General features: G+C 33.0%; 1 long non-coding RNA gene across 1 annotated transcript in view; it reads right to left on the bottom strand.

Moving 5' to 3' along the window:
- Positions 1–1,175: 1,175 nt before the first annotated feature.
- LOC103884585 overlaps positions 1,176–18,044 on the bottom strand; it is a 61,830-nt gene continuing 44,961 nt past the window's right edge. Inside the window, exon 4 of the long non-coding RNA XR_647219.4 lies at positions 1,176–5,970. This is a non-coding gene — a long non-coding RNA (uncharacterized LOC103884585). The remainder of the gene's footprint in view (positions 5,971–18,044) is intronic.

The following is an 18,044-nucleotide window of genomic DNA, read 5'->3' as shown; positions in this document are numbered from 1 at the left end:
GATTTGACAATCTTTTTTTTAAAAAAAATAGCACCTGGTACCAAGGTTGTGGTAGAACTCTAGTTAGGATATAACTTTCTCATCAGAGGCTACAGACATTAACCAAAGAGAACTTTTGACCTTTTCAGTGCAAAATATGGTCTCGTTTATTTTTTAAAAAGTACTAAACATTTTTATAAGGTTATTACCAGTTACTTGTTAAGTGTATGTATGAATAGGATTCTATAAGAGCAAGTTTCTTTTTTTTTTCTATAATATCTTATGGTTTTTCTTCTTTGAATAATTTTTTGGTTGATGAGAAAACATGAGCTCACGTCTCAGTTTAAGGTCTTGAAAATCTGGCCCTTGATAGAGGAGTAACTTTCATTCTGCTGGTCTTGAACTTTCTTCATTGAGAATCACTTTGCCTTTTTCTGTTCTGTACTGTTAGCAACCTCTATCATGTTAAAGGAATTTCACAATTGCTCCAATCTGGTTTATTAAGGTTCCTCTTTGTGTTTGGTACCAAAGTTTGTCTATCAAAGAAGTTTGTGTGTGTGTGTGTGTGTGTGTTTTAATTTTTTTTATTTCCATGGGTTATTGGGGAACAGATGGAGCTTGGTTACCTGAGTAAGTTCTTTAGTGGTGATTTGTGAGATTTTGGTGCACCCATCACCCAAGCAGTATACATATCAAACAATTTGTAGTCTTTTGTCCCTCAATCCCTTCCCACCTTTTCTCACTGAGTCCCCAAAATCCATTGTGTTATTCTTATGCATTTGCATCCTCACAGCTCAGCTCCCACTTATGAGTGAGAATGTACAATGTTTGGTTTTCCATTCCTGAATTACTTCTCTTCACTGCAAATGTCATTAATGGATTCCTTTTTATGGCTGAGTAGTATTCCATCATATACGTGTGTATATATATCACAGTTTCTTTGTCAACTCATTGACTGATGGGCATTTGGCTTGGTTTGACATTTTTGCAATTGTGAATTGTGCTGCTATAAACATGCAAGTGCAAGTATCTTTTTCGTATAATGAGTTATTTTCCTCTAGGTAGATACCAAGTAGTTGGGTTGCTGCATCAAATGTTAGTTTTACTTTTAGTTCTCTAAGGAATCTCCACACTGTTTTCCACAGTGGTTGTACTAGTTTACATTCCCATCAGCAGTGTAAAAATGTTCACCGCATTAGTGTCAACATCTATTATTTTTTGATTTTTTGATTATGGCCATTTTTGCAGGAGTAAGGTGGTATCTCATTGTGGTTCTGATTTGCATTTCCCTGATCATGAGTGATGCTGACAATTTACATAGTTTGTCCTGCATTCCCAGGTTTTGAAAACGATCCTGTCTGCTTATCAAACACTGTCTTAATAATACCTCCCTCTCGAAAAAGTAATTTCGAGAGTAGAAAAAAGTAAAAAGGGGAAATTTTAAAAGTAACCTTGCAAAGGAAACATCAGATTGGACAATTAAAATCCAATATTCCAATCAGCAACATCAAAGAACATGAAATAAATATTTAATAATTTTATCAATTATTCAAAATTAAATATTAAAATTCCAAAAAGCAAACTTTCTTAACATAAAGGAATGCATATTGATCAAGGCCTATTTATTATCACATTTATATCAAAGTATCTTTCAGTTGAATTTTTGATCAGTTTTTATTATTTTTTTTATTATTTTGGTCAGTTTTTATTTATTTTTATTATTTTGATCACTTTTCGTTTATTAAAAAGGGATGACAAAACATCTTCTCTTTTTCAGTTGACACACACACAGAGTTACATAAAAATGTATCAGTAGGTAAACCATAAGCATAATTGATATCTTTTTGATAGTTGGCAAATAGAAAATTTACTCATCAGTCTAATCTATATTTTTCATCTTTTTCTGCAGCATAAATAAAGTTTAATGTAATTCTATATGTCAGGGTAAATAGTCTACATTGTCCAGTTTGGGTCCAGTTACATTCGTTAATTACACTGTAATGGAATTTTAGTTTAGGTATTCTACCTTCTTCCAAGAATTCCACATACTTTTTAGTAAATTGTCTATATTATTCTTTGGAATTCCCTGAGTAATCTATTTTTGTTTGAAAAAATAATCTGATTAGTGCCTCTCTTAAAAGAAAAACTTCAGACAAGTTAGGTTTAGCAGAGTTTATTTGAGCAAGGAAAAATTCACGAATCAGGCAGCACTCTGAACAGGATAAGATCATAGATTTCCACCCAGCAATGTGGGCAGGAAGTATTTATAAACAGAAAAGAGAAAAGTGACTTACAGAATTATCTTGATTGGTTACAGCTTAACATTTGCCTTATTTCAGTATGATCTGATCAGTTGGCAGCCTGTGGTTGTCTGAAGCTTAGCTGCTGTGATTGGTTAAAGCAACTACTTGTTAAAATAATAAACTCTTAAGTTACAGTTTCTTGATATACTAACTTAGGTTGCGATTTGTTACATACGGACTCAAGATATAGAAGAAGCTTTAGGCCAGATCCAATTTAACACCTCTCATCCTGTATCCAAAGTGATTGGTTAAAGGGTGGTGTTAGGTTTATTTTGTTGAAGGAGACATCAGGAGAAACTGACTGTGACTCCCAGGAAAGAATCTTGATTAATATTCTAAGGCACATGTCAAGATATGAAGATGAATGAATGCCACCACAATAGACTGTTGGCAGTCATTCTCCACCATAAAGAAAGCCAGCCTTAAGATGAACATATTCTACAAGACAAGTAGGCTAATTTTAAAAATGTGTCTTTTTCTGGCATTGTTCAATATGGATCAGTGTTGTCATAAAGATGACCCAGGATATAGACTTTTCAGTTAGTTAGCCAATATACGACTATTTTTATAGCCTATACAAATTGAATTATCCTTTACTTACATCTAAATAATTCCCATTTGCATCTAAAAGCCAACTTTTTTTCTATTTTTTTTTTTTACATAATGACACACATTTAAAGTAATGATATCTGTATGATAAACTTTATAATTAAGTAGGCTGCTCATAGGTAGAGATAAATATATTACAATTTTCTATTCGTTTCTATAGAGGCTAAGTTTATGCATGAAAAATCATCATAATTTTGTTTGACTTCTCCTGCTTAGTCCACTAATTTCTTGGATATGCTAGTAATAACATATTTCAAACAAAGGAAATAAAAAACAGACTCTCCTTGATTTAAGATGAGATTACATCCTAATAAACTCATTATAAGATGAAACTAATGTAAGTTGAAGTCGCATTTGATGCACCTAAGCTACCAAATATCATATATTAGCCTAGTCTAACTTAAATGTGCTCAGAACACTTATATTAGCTAGTCTATAATTGGACAAAATCAAATAACATAAAGCCCATTTATAATAAAGTACTGAATATCTCATGGAATTTATTGAACACTGTACTGAAAGTTAAAAAACAATGGTTGCATGAGTACTAAAAGTAGGGTTTCTACTGAAGGCGTATCACTTTTACACCATCATAAATTGAAAAACCATAATGTAAGTCAAACCATAATGTAAGTGACTGTACTATATTTCATATTCTAGATTCTATTAAAAATTATTTAATAGAAGCTTTAAAGAGGTTAAAATTAATTGAGGATAGCATTTAGTTACAACTGACTTATTCAGCATTATGAGAAAAAATTAAGTCTCAACTTTCTTCACTGAGGAAGAAATTTTTTGTATCACATTAGTCCATAAGCAGTTTTGCATCATCATATTATATTAACATGTTGTCTTCTAAAGCCAATACTTGCAGTCTTGAATTTTGTATGCCTTTGAGATTGTTAGCACAATTATAATACATATTTAAAAGTATTGTATTCATGTACATTGCTTTTTACATTTTGTTATATTTATATAATTCCCCCACCTCCATAGTTTACTGCATATCCTTGCACGTTTCTGGTGATTATTTGGAAGCATGAGCATGTCACATCCATCTGGCCTATACTTCAAAAACTCATAATCAAAGAAATATTGGGCCAAAATAATTTATGTTCTCTAACTGGCAGTTGTAAAACTTCCAATGATGTTTCTTTAACAGGTATCTTGATTGTAGATATATTAAAACATCTGAGTGTAACAGAGAAAATGGGGATGTAATATTTTAGCATCGGAATGTAGTACTCTAATTATTTAGACAATTTAGTAGTTACAGAAGCAAGCATTGCCCTTTCAGCATGATGCTGTACCTTCCCAATTTAGAAATCAGATAATTCAAATATTATTTTTTATATCAATAACATAAAATCCACTAAAGAAAGGCTAGAAGGATTATGGATCTACAAACAAAGCTACTCTTACAAATACATTTATTTTCATGTAAATTAGCACTTATACCTATAAATGGTATCCTCATATTCTTTTAGCTTAAATACTATACTTCATCTTATTAAAATTGTGAAGACACAAAATATTTTTATCTTCTGTTCATTAAAAGAACTAACTGCCTAGAAAATATCTTGTTTCATTTCCAGGTATTTCACCCATAAACTCTGAAATGTCTAAACTATATACAAATACTAATATAAACAACACTTTTAAATAAACTACTGTGAGGAGTATGTAATATGATTGACAAATAATATAGGTAAATAATATGCCTCACTCTAAGTAAATATAGCAAAAGTGCTCTTAAAATTATTTATGTAATGCTATTTGAGCAGTTTTGAATACACATGCTTTCTTCTTAAGGATTTTATGCAACATAAAATTCGGATATAAATTGTATATTAAAATGTCATATTTAAAATTCATTCAAAAATCGGTTGGCAGTGTCTTTTTATTTTTATTTTTTCAGTTGAAAAACCCATTGATTTTAGAATCTAACCACCTGCTACAGCAGATGAGTGCCTCTTCCTCTTTAAAAGGAGAATGCCTCAATCTGTGCTTTGGATCTCTTTGAACTATTTTCTATCCCACTGCTTATTATCCATTCTTTCTCTTCAATATGCAATCAGGTTCTCTCAATTTGATTCTTCTCATTTTTAAGAGCATTTCTCAGTTCTCTTTATTTCAAAAATCAATAACAGTAGCAGCAGCAACAAAACTTCTGAATCCTACTTCTTCCTGTTGTCAACCTGTACTAAGCTTTCCTTCATGACTAACACTCTCAAAACATGTGCCTATTCTTACTGTTTTTATTTTGTTACCAACATGTCTGGTAATTGATTGCAACTGGCTTCTGTCTCAATTAATAACTTAAGCAGCTCCCACTACTAAATAAAGCCATAGCCTCTGTGTTAGTAAGTCCAAATCTCATTCTACACAGAGTGTTCATACCCCCTCCCCCCGTGATTCATTTATTTCTATTTACTTTTTTTTTTTTTACAATATTCTCATCACTTTTTTCTACGTCACTGTCCACCCATTCAGTCTCCTGTGCAAATCCAGTTTCAATAATAAAACCACAGTAAATTGAGTTCCTCCAGACCTAGAAAACCTTCTCTTTCCAATTTATACTCTCTTCCAGGATCATCTTATCCAAATCTTAGCTTTTGAAATTTACTTTATTGAAATAAAACTTACGAATCTATATCACCATTTTAGTTATCACCTCAGAGCTCATGATGGAATATGCTGTTTGGCATCTCTGTTTGTCTTAAAAACACTTCACAAACAACATTCTAAAGGATAAAAAAGACTTACACTCAAAAGACATGAGTAACTATTCTGTTATACAGGACAGAAATTTATTTTTGTCCTTCTCCACCCCATCAAACTTCAGCTCAACATTGAACTCTATCAAACTGAACTGTATTAGGTCTATTAAATATTCATATTTATCTTCCCAATGCAAACACATTCTCTCCTGTCTCCCTCTTATATAGATACACACACACACAAACTAGTCCAAGATATTTTCATATGTCTTCTAGAATATTATTCTTCTGAACCTCCTTTTTCTGCTTCCAGTCAATTCTCCATTTCTGCATTCAGAATTCTGAAGTGCAAATGTTACCTGAAAAATAAGCCCTTCATTAAAACATTTAAATGTCTCTTCAATGCCCTCAGACATTAAAAAAAAAAAAAAGTCTTTAATATTTGTCCCACGAAGTGCTGTGTGATATGCTCTCTAGTTGTCTTCCTAGCAACTTCTCACAATGTGATACTGTGAGCAGCACTATGTTCAATAAACTCACTTACTAAAGGCTAATAGTATATTCAGAAACATGAGCAGGTCATAAATACACACCTAGATAAATGTTCATGAGGTAATCACATGTAAACAACCAGAATATTCTTGAGAAATAGACCTTAAGTGCAACCCAGAAACCCTCTCATACTTTCTCCTAGTCATCTCACTCTCTCCTGAGAAGTAACTATACTTGTATATGCATGATAGATTAATTTTCTTTATGTTTGAAATATATGTAAATGGAACCATATATTATGTCTTATTTTATTTCTGGCAAATTTTATTCAAGATGAGATTTATGTCTTCTGTATAAAATAAGTTTATTTTCTCAGTAGATAGTTAATGAGCATTTGGGTTACTTTTGTATTTTTAATTAGTACAGTTAATATTATAGCTAGCCTTCTTGCACATGTCTTTTGATACATGCATCCATGGGTTTGTGTTATCTATGAAAGCAGGTATAAAACTCTGGGGACATAGTGTATTTACACACTCACTTTCATAGAGGCTGAAAAGCTGTTTACTAAAGTGGTTGTACTAATTGAGAAGTAGATAAAAGCTTCTGTTATTTCACAACTTCTCCAGCTTTTAGTACTTTTAGTCTTTTTAATTTTAGCCTAATAAGTTATAGAAATACGTTAGAATAGTTCTAGTTTGCATTCTCCTTATTACCATTGATGTGTTACAGATATTCATATGTTTATTGATGCTTTGTATATTTTATTATGTAAATGTATTGAGGTTAAGGAAGTTTCTTTTTGTCTCTGGTTTTCTAAGAGTTTTAGTCGTGATGGATATGAAATTTGGTCATCATATGTTGTTTGTTCTTTCTTATTTTGTTAATGTGTGAATTATATTTATTGACTTTGAAAACAGAAATCCTAGGTTCCCCCTTCCCCTTCTTCCTCTTCTTCCTCTTCTTTCTCCTCTTCTTCTTCTTCTTCTCCTCCTCCTCCTCCTTCTTCCTCTTCTTCTTCTTCTTCCTCTTCTTCTTCTTCTTCTTCTTCTCCTCCTCCTCCTCCTCCTCCTCCTCCTCCTCCTCCTCCTCCTTCTTGTCCTCCTTCTTCTCCTCCTCCTTCTTCTTCTTCTGTTTTGGTAGTAGTTAGCACTGTACCCCCTATTTGTGGTCCCCATTTTGGATGCCAGTAATTTGGTGAAACCAAAATGGTGAAAGTCTCCATTTCCATTTTGTCATCTATTTCCTGAAAAAATTAATCATATTATTTTAAAACTCATGCATGCTAACTCCATTATCTTATCTCCACATCCTCTTTGTCCTCCTCCTCCTCCTCTCCTCCTCTTTTTTTTTTTTTTTTTTTTTTGTCATTTGAAGTTGTCCACTAACATGATTGGTATTTTTTAATTAAAACTGAATATTTTGTATGAAAAATGGAGAGATAATTTGAAACCTGTCCAATGTTACCTTCTTCCAAAGGTTTAATTGTGTTTTCTAGCATGCCATTACAGAAAGCACAGATCAACACATGGAACCGAGTCAATTTGAAGCTGTATTTCAGCCTTTGTGAAGATTGGTTTATTGCCTTAAGATAAGGTTTTATTAAGGGTGTATCCTTAATAAAACCTTCAATGGAAGTTCAGGATATGATGTTTGCCAATATCTCTACTATTTGGTGAACCTTGAATTCCAGTTTTTGAATTATCTTAGCTACGACTTTCTGGTAAGTTTTTGGTCCTTTTGTTCATTCTTAAAAATTTAGTGGAAAAAAGTGAAGTAAAATGTAAGGTTTACCTCAGTGTTCTTCACTTATTGCCAAAAATGCTACTTCTCAAATCCTAGCTGCTTTAACTCTAAACTCCTATTTTGTAGCCATAGTCATGTTATGTAAAACTCTGAAACATGTCTTTCATTATCCCAATCCTTTAAGATTTTGATTCTGCTTCTTATTCTTTTGGCCCCACACTGGAAAAGAATTAACAAATATCTTAAGGGACAGTATTTCCAAACAAGTAATGTTTACCTTGATGCCTCTCTACTCCCCAGGATTCCGGAATCTCATGTCCTCATTGCCTTGGTGGTTCTCCAACACTTTCACATAGTGTGTGTGTGTGTGTGTGTGTGTGTGTGTGTGTGTGTGCATGTGCACTCAGTAGAGATGATTAAGGGGGCAGTTGGGGAGATGTATGTGTATTGTCATCCAACTTTTCTACCTGTTCCCCATAGAAGTTTTTCTGAATTGAAATGAACTGTCATTTATGAAAAATTATTCTCTTTATTGCTCATAAAAGGTGACAACTCTTCTACCATATGACCGTGGCATAAATTATTTTCTTTGAAATGTTCTCTTCCCATTTTATTGCTTCCCACTACCTCACTTTAGTGAACTACCACTTGTCTTTTAATATGGATCTCATTCAATATGTTCCCTGTTTTATGCCCATTATTTTAATAGTATATAATTTAAAATAACATTTTACCAGGTGTAATTTTATTAATATTTGTATACTTAACTAAATAATACAAAGTCTGTAGAATATTTTAAACCTGATCATCTACCCTTCAAAATTAGAGCTGTTCAATAAGTAAATATGGTACTATTTTTAAATTAAAAAATTAGATATAATAATTATTATTGCTTTGCTTAATGTTTGTTTGCATTTACCTTTTTGTTTATCAGTTTGCTTATTCGGTTTCCTGAGACATCACTTGTGGAATATTTCCCTTTTTATGCAATGAAAGTAGATTAGTAGTAAATGTTCTCATGTTTCTGTTAAATAAAAAAATTATTAATTATGTACTTGCTTCTAAAAATCTAGTTTTCTTGGTCTAAACTTGTATATTTACAGAATTTCATCTCAAAAAAGTCTGTGCACATGTGTGTGTATGTGTGTGTTTTCTTATTCCTATGGGTGTTATTGAGAAAGAACTGTTCCTTTTAATAATTTTTTGAAAATTTGATTAGGTAATCATTTTTCTCTAGTTGTATTTTTATTCTCTATCTATATTGGTGTTTTCCTCTTTTTCTTTGAGCCTAAAATTGAAATTTGTATTTTATATTGCACATCTCTTGGCAATTGTGGAAAAGTTTAAAATCTTTTGCAAAACCATCCCTTTCCATTCTGTCTATTATATTCTATTGACATAAAATTATTGTGTAGATGAGCCTTGTCACATTGTCTTCTAGGTAGCTTACCAATTCCTTCATCTTTTTTTAAGGTACTCATTAATGTATTTACATCTTTTTTTTTTCAAGTTCACAATTTCTCTTTTAAAATTTATCTAGTGTGCCTTTTAAAGAGTCTCTGCTGCTTTAATGGTTTGTATTATATTGTACATTTCAAGAAGTATTCATTTTTTTAAATCTTGGAGCTTTTTTTTTTAATGCTTTCCTTTTGTTCATCTTTAAGCTTAGAATTTTGATTTGAATATAAATTAACCTCTATTGTATTCTCCGTAAAACTTCCCAAAAGGAAGAATAAGTCTTTCCCTGTTTTCTGTTCATTCATTTTTTTCTGTTGCTGCTCACTTATGATTCTATTTGGATTGTATAATATGTGTTTTCGTTGAATCCAAGTGCTTGGAGGGTTAATCTATTATGATCCTTCTAGGTCTGATTTGAAGATGTACTTTTCCAGAGAAAATCTGCAAATCATTTGTCAATGTGGCTAAGTTTACTAGCAACTTATTTAAATAAAACTGTTTTCATAAATTTTATTTGTAAGTAGTTCACAAAAGCCATTTGAGTTTAGTTCATGATATTTTACGTGTTTTCTCCACAAATTACCTTAAAATCTTTTTCCCCTTCTAATTGATGCAAGAGTCAGGCAGGCTTATTCCTTTAAGACACATTTTTCACAGGAGTTAATATTTTTCTTCAATTTTATAATAAAATCGTTTCTCTTTGGGGTTCCATTTTTATAAGGTAGTCCCCTATCAGGTACCTTAACATGAAAAAGCATTACCTTCTGAATTATTTTCCAGTGCAAACTTCAAAAGAGAAGCTCAAAACTTCAAGCATTTAGTTAAGAGAGGAAGCTATGTAGGATACAGATAGATAATACTGCACCAACTATTTTTGTACTCCTTATAGAACATAAAATTGTTACTGTGGTGTGATTGATCAACCAGGGACCACATTACATTTGCCCATGTATATTTATTTAGGTGTGATTATGTGACTAAGTTCTCAACAATGGAACATGTGCAGAAGTGACATATAAAAGTTTGAGGCCCTGACATTAAAAATCTGTCAAATGATTAATAATTCTCTTTCTTCTGTCTCGTAGATCAGTGTCTATGTTTAGACAGTGACAGAGCCACAAGATGCTAAGGGTGTGTCTCTGTATAATAACCTTAAATCAGAGATCTCACACCACTGATTTAGGTTTTAATGGCAAGAACAACTTTTTTTTTTTTTGCAAAGTCACTGATGTTTTAGATTTAACATTAACAGTGCTATCCTTACTTTATTTAATCCATAAATTGGTCACTTGATGTGTTATAATGATAAATGAGTTATTTCTTTAGTATCAGGTGAAAAATAGTAGGCATCATACATCGGCCAATACTTCAAAAAGACTATGTCACAAAATTAGGACAAATAGAGACCTATTGTAGTAGTCATTATTGTTGTTCTCCAATATCTCTGGCTCAACCCTTTACTATCTACATACAACCTTTTGTTAATCTTTTTGGTCTCTTTATGGTTTGATGAGGACATGGAATTAATCCTATCTAATGAGCTATAAGTGAAAATGTTATATTCTCCAGAACTATAACATTTATTTGCTGGTGCTAGACTCTCCAAAGCTCGGTTTCTTTCTACCACAATGGCTGTAAGTCTTCCTAGTAGTAGCTGTGTTATTAACTTTGATCCCAGAGCAAAAATGTTGCAAAGTCAAACTCAAAGCCACATTGCCATTAGCACATAATACGAGTTAAATATAAATGTTATTGATCTTATTCCATTGTGGTATAAGATTGCTTGCTTCTACAACATAACCTATAGTATAGACATGCTAAAAAAAATGTCAAAACACTTGGAAAAAAATTTGCCTGTGATAATTAGAAGTTGGAAGGTAGATCAAGTGTCTGCTGACCTAAGACTCTAGAGGTTAAAAATAGTGTGTGAGATATGTATTGATTCAAACCAATGCATTTAGCAATGTATTAGATGTTTTAAAATTTTTGAGCTCTGAGGATTTGGTAATTTTACAAGTTCAATGGAATGGAGTTCAAAAATTTTGTGTCAGCAGAGTTGCAAAGGGTCACTATTAAGAAATCCCAAATGTAGTTCTAAGACTGAAGAAGGTTTGGAGTAACACAATCCACACAAGAGTCAACCCTGGATCAAAAATCAAATGATGATACACCCTTTCTTCCCATTCCTGATGCCGTCTGTCACTAGTTAGAGAGAGAGAAGAATGAGGATAAGCGAGTAAAGCAACTCACAATTAATTGAAAAATCAATCTAGGAAATAACTTTGCTTGTGGTTACAAATGCATGGATCTGTAACAAACATACGAAACAGAAATGAAAAGCTCATAACATTTTTGACGAAATTGCATTGCCAAAGAAATCATGACTTGAGTGTCCAAACGTCAGTACTTAGATCAAACACGTACAAACAGAAACCTAGTTTTAACCAAAAAAATTTACAATTTTTTTCACAACACAGAGTTGCTGGTTGGAAGCTAGCTTTTCTAAGCTTCATTTTATCTCTGAGTGATAAACTCTTGCAATTGGGATATGGTGGAAAGTGATGCAACACAGTCCTGGACCTTAAAACCTCAAAAATCTCCCAGGTGAGCTACCAAACTAGATATAGCGACTCCTGCAGTGGACTCAAAGTCGCTCATGAATATCTACACAACATGGAAGGAGTCAGGCTTTTAGAATTACCACATGGATTCCACCACCAAACAATTACATTGAGCTGTCTTGCTGGGGATGGTTGCAGGGGAATAAAAAACCTTTTAATGCCTTCAGTCTGAGATTTTGGGTTTGTTAAAGTAAGTAGCTCATTATAGTAACTCAACCCCTTTATTCCTGTCTTGAATTTATAGCTTCTGACTATTCCTTTTCTTGCTAAAGATCAACAGGCTTTCAATATACCTTCATATTTATATTGTCACAAGTTTTTTTTTTTTAATTAACTGGAAGAATTTTACAAGGTATGTAAGTCACTATGCTAATGGAAACATAATTCTATTTCTCCAGATCTTAGTAAATGATACCTCATTTAGGAATACCTTCTCGCCGGGCGCGGTGGCTCAAGCCTGTAATCCCAGCACTTTGGGAGGCCGAGACGGGCGGATCACGAGGTCAGGAGATCGAGACCATCCTGGCTAACATGGTGAAACCCCGTCTCTACTAAAAAATACAAAAAACTAGCCCGGCGCGGTGGCGGGCGCCTGTAGTCCCAGCTACTCGGGAGGCTGAGGCAGGAGAATGGCGTGAACCCGGGAGGCGGAGCTTGCAGTGAGCAGAGATCCGGCCACTGCACTCCAGCCTGGGCGGCAGAGCGAGACTCCGTCTCAAAAAAAAAAAAAAAAAAAAAAAAGGAATACCTTCTCAAGTTTCACTGTCTTATGTTCTGTTCCAATGGAACAATTATACTAATTTAAATATATTATTTACATTTAGTATTATTTACATTTATTTAGATTTACCATTTATGGAAGAATGGCACATTTTTCAATATCAATCTACCTCACTTTAAGATCATGAAAGCACAGGGTTATTGTTTTAAATTACCTCTGGATCTGCTGAATCTAGTAGAAAATGGAAAGAAAATAAATATTTGTGAATAATTATTCCTAAATTATATGTTATTATTTTTAAAATCTATCTTTTTTCATATTATTGAACTCATTTATATATCTGTTTTAAGAATAGGAATAAGGATAAGGAATAAGCATATTTTTGATATGCATATTCAGAATTTATAGCTATAAAAGTACTGTCAAAACATTTTAATATTTTGAATGATGTCAAATATGCCGATTATGAACCAAAATCAACATAGCTCAGTAAACATGTATTTGCTAAATTTACAAAATGTCCAAGGCGCTATGTAGACATTTAAAAACTGAAAACATATAAGTTGGGAAATCTTATCCTCATACTTCAATTTAATTAGAGAAACAAAAATGAATACACAACTCTCACCCAAAGAAGGTATAGAGGGTAGCTCTGGAGTGACACAAAATAGGAGGCTGTGTAATTAATCATTTTACTTGGCTACTTCTGTGAGTTAAAAAGGATGCTATGGACAACTGCTGATAGATACAACAGGAATAACCCGGGACTGACCCAAGCAAACTGGCAACTCTGTACTGATTAATGATATCAGTGTTGAGTAAGTAAAGATTCCTTTTCCCTGGGAGCACAAAAAAGAGTAGTTCCTTTGGTTTTTGATGGAATTTGACCTAAACCTTGAAAAATGGGTAGAAGTACTACAGGTAAAAGAAGTACTGCAGGTAAAACTAGTTCAAGAAACAAGATATTATGCTGAGAAGCAGTGCAAGATGGTAGAATGGAAGGCTCTACTGACAGTCCCCTCTTCAAGGACACCAATGTAATAACCATCCACACAGAAAAGACACTTCAGAATAACCAAAAGTCAGGTGAGCCCTTATACTACTTGGTTTTATCTTTGTATCACTGAAAAGATGGAAAAAACAGTCTTAAAATGTGAATCCCACCCTTCTTACAGCCCCTGGCAAGGCTGCAAGCTGAGGAGAGTGTCTCTGGGCATTAGAGGAGGGAGATTACAGCAATTTTCAGGGGTTGAACTGAGTGCTGTCCTGGTAAAACAGAACAGAAAAGCAGATCAAACTCAGCTGATGCCTGCCCAGGGAGACAGTGTTTAAGCCACCCCTAGCCAGAGGATCCCAACAGTCTGAACTTGAGTTCCCACAAACCTCGTCACTGTGGGCTACAGTGCTCTGTGTCTCTAATGAACTTAGAGAACAATCTAGGCCATATAGGCTGCAATATTGTTGAAACGTCCACACTACCCAAGGCCATCTACAGATTCCATGCAATCTCCATCAAATTACTAATGACATTCTTCACAGAAATAGAAAAAAATCCCATATTTTATATGGAACCACAAAAGACCCAGAATATCACAAACTTACCTAACTAAAAAGAACAAAAGTGGAGGAATTACATTAACTGACTTCAAATTATACTACAGAGTAACAGTAACCAAAACAACATGGTATTGGCATAAAATCAGACACATAGACTAAAGGAACAGAAGAGATAACCCAGAAACAAATCCACATGCCTAGAGTGAACTTACTTAGGACAAAGATGCAAAGAACATATACTGGGGAAAGGACAGTCTCTTCAATAAATGGTGCTGGGAAAACTAGATATCCATATGTAGAAGAATAAAACTAGACTCCTATCTCTCACCATATACAAAAGTAAAATCAAAATGGATTAAAGACTTAAATCTAAGACATCAAACTATACAACTACCAGAAGAAAACATGGGGAACATCTCCAGGACATTGGCTTGGGCAAAAATTTTTGAGCAATACCTCACAAGCATAGGCAACAAAAGTAAAAATGAGTAAAAAGCATCTCATTGAGGTAAAAAAAGTTTCTGCACATCAAAGGAAATAATCAACAAACTGAAGAGACAACCCACAGAATGGGAGAAAACATTTGCAAACTACCCATCTGAAAAGGGATTAAATACCAGACTATATAAGGAGCTCAAACAACTCTGTAGAAAAAATACATAATAATCCAATCGCTAACTGGGGAGAATATTTGAATAAACATTTCTCAAAGAAGATATACAGGTAACAAACAGGCATATGAAAAGATATTCAACATCATTCATTATCAGAGTAACGCAAATCAAAACTAAAATGAGATATTGTCTTACCCCAGTTAAAATGGCTTATATGCAAAAGACAGGCAATAACTAATGCTGACAAGGATGTGGAGAAAAGGGAATCTTTGTATACTGTTGGTGAGAATGTAAATTTTTACAACCAATATAAAGAACAGTGTGGAGTTTCCTCAAAAAACTAAATATTGAGTCACCAAATGATCCAGTAATCCCACTGATAGATATATACTCCAAAGAAAGGAAATTTGTATATTGAAGTGATATCTGCACTCCTATGTTTGTTGCAGCACTGTTTACAATAGCTAGGATTAGGAAGTAACCTAAGTGTCTATCGACAGAAGAATGGATTAAAAAAATATGGTACATATACACAATGCAGTACTATTCAGTCATAAAAAAGAATGATCTCCAGTTATTTGTAACAAAGTAGATAGAAATGGAGATCATTATGTTAAGTGAAATAACCAGGCACAGAAAGACAAACTTAGCATGTTCTCACATATTTGTGGGAGGTGAAAGTTAACATAATTAAACTCATGGAGATAGAAAGTAGAAAGATGGTTATCTTAGGCTGGAAAAGGTAGTGAGAGTCTCGGGGGAGGGTGGGGATGATTTTAATGAGTACAAAAAATAGAAAGAATGAACAAGAACTAATATTTGACTGTGCTACAGGATGACTAAAGTCAATAATAACTTAATTGTACATTTTTAAATAACTTAAAGAGTGCAGTTGGATTGTTTGTAACTCAAAGGATAAATGCTTGAGAAGATGGATACCTTATTCTCCATGATGTGCTTGTTTTACATTGCATGCCCGTTCAAACATCTTATGTACCTCATACACACACACACACACACACACACACACACATATATACACACTATACACCCACAAAAATTAAGAAAAACACATTGGCTAAAAACCAGGAGATATCTCTGGGCACTAAATGTTTATTTAATACACAATATAGATATTTTATAAGACCCACAATTCTGATATAAATCAATATTATTCTTATTTTGAATTTGATTAAACAATACTAAAAAATTAAATCTCATGCACAAGTATACACAAATATTTAATTGTAGCATCAGTGCTAGTTAAGATATATTTGACACTAGTGGCATTAGAATAGGTTTCACGAGGAACAATGCAGGGTGTGATGAATTTGAATGCCAACCTAGGGAAAGAATACATCATTTTGTAAGCAATATTAATTAATCCAAAATTTGATTAGGGAAAAGACATATCTTTTGAATAGCAGGATAGTCATAAAATTCTGCAGTGGACTAAAATTATATGAGATATTTGTGTTAGATGGTTAAATCTTAATTTAAAATACCAATATTCTCGTTAAACACTGTTGATCTTGTGGGATTTGTTACTTCACTTTTCTTTGGAAAAAGTATGTTCAATCAGTACATGCTACAGATGCTAGTGTTGACAAGCAACGATTATGGATAAGGCAGAGTAAGGAACTCTCCTCTGTTTATAGCCTCCCATATGCCTCATATAACACTCTATGAACTAGATAAAATTTATGTCAAAGTCATTTTTTAAAACGACTAAGACAGTTTGATTAATGTCTTTGATGTCAGTAACAGAATAACAAACTTACATGAAAAATTACATTTAAATAATGACACAATTAGGTGATAATCTTGAACTGTCATACAGAGTGACTTAAAATATCAATTTGTTCAAAAGTTCAATATAATTATGAAATATATATTCATGTATTCCTTAAAGCTTTTTTAAAATTGTGCAGAGTAAATTGAATACATATGAAGAGTAAAAATAATGTTTCATGGACACTAAGTCCATGTTCCATTTTTCAGAGTCTTTATATTAAAAGTTTGCAATATATAAATCTGAAAGGATAATATCCTCATGTTCAATTTCTAAAATTACTTAAACATTTTGTTTTCACTTTCATTAGCATTGTACTAAAGAGATGTTAAAAAATACTTAAGTTACCACAATCTGCAGTTATCTTCTTCCCAAATCTTTCATGATATACATGTCAATTTCTGGCTTCCACATTTGCATGGTACACTAAAAAAAATATCAGGAACTTGCTCTGCCCCAGTAAAAGATGTTTAGGACCATAATGATTGTATTAGAAATGTAGTTCACTCATAGTCTGCTTAGATGTGATGCTTTAACTCTACTTCTTAACATAAACATTTACGCCAATTTCCTCATTTTCTTTAATTTTAAAAACAATATTAGATTCCTTTATTTTATAATTTTGAATTTTGTTGGAACATAGTACGTGTATATATTTATGGGGTACATGAGATATTTTTGTATTGCATCGTATGCATTTTGTATACATTGTATGCCTGTATAAAAATGCATGTCTGGCAGGAGGATTGCTTGAACCTGGGAGGCGGAGGTTGTGGTGAGCGGAGATCATGGCACTGTACTCCAGCCTGGGCAACAAGAGCAAAACTCTGCCTCAAAAATAAATAAAAAATAATAATAAATAAATAAATAAATAAATAAATGAATTCCTCCAGTTCCATTAATGTTGTTGTACATGACAGGATCTCATTATTTATCATGGCCAAATAATACTCCCTTGTACTAATGTATAAGTACCATCTTTTATTTATCCATTTATCTTCTGAAGGATACTTAAGTTTCTTACAAATCTTAGCTGTTGGGAATAATGCTCTGATAAACACGGGAGTGCAGATATCTCTTCAATATACTGATTTCTTGCTTTTATATTATACCTAACGATGGGACCGCTGGATAATATGAGAGCTCTCTATTATTAGATTTTGAGGAAGCTTAAAACTTTTCTCCACAGTATCTATATGACTTTATATTTCCACCAACAGGGTACAAGGGTTCCTTATCTCCACATCATTGCCAGGGTTTGTTATTGTCTCTCTTTTGGATATAAGCCATTTTACCTGGGTTGAGGTAATATCTCATTTTAGTTTTGATTTGCATTTCTCTGATGACCAATGATGCTGAGCATGTTTTCATATACATGCTTGCCATTTGTACGTCTTCTTTTAAGAAATATTTATTTACATCTTTTTCCCAT

Source organism: Papio anubis, chromosome 3, assembly GCF_008728515.1.
Source record: "Papio anubis isolate 15944 chromosome 3, Panubis1.0, whole genome shotgun sequence".
Classification (NCBI taxonomy): Eukaryota; Metazoa; Chordata; class Mammalia; order Primates; family Cercopithecidae; genus Papio; species Papio anubis.
This window is presented reverse-complemented; position numbering and strand designations above follow the sequence as displayed.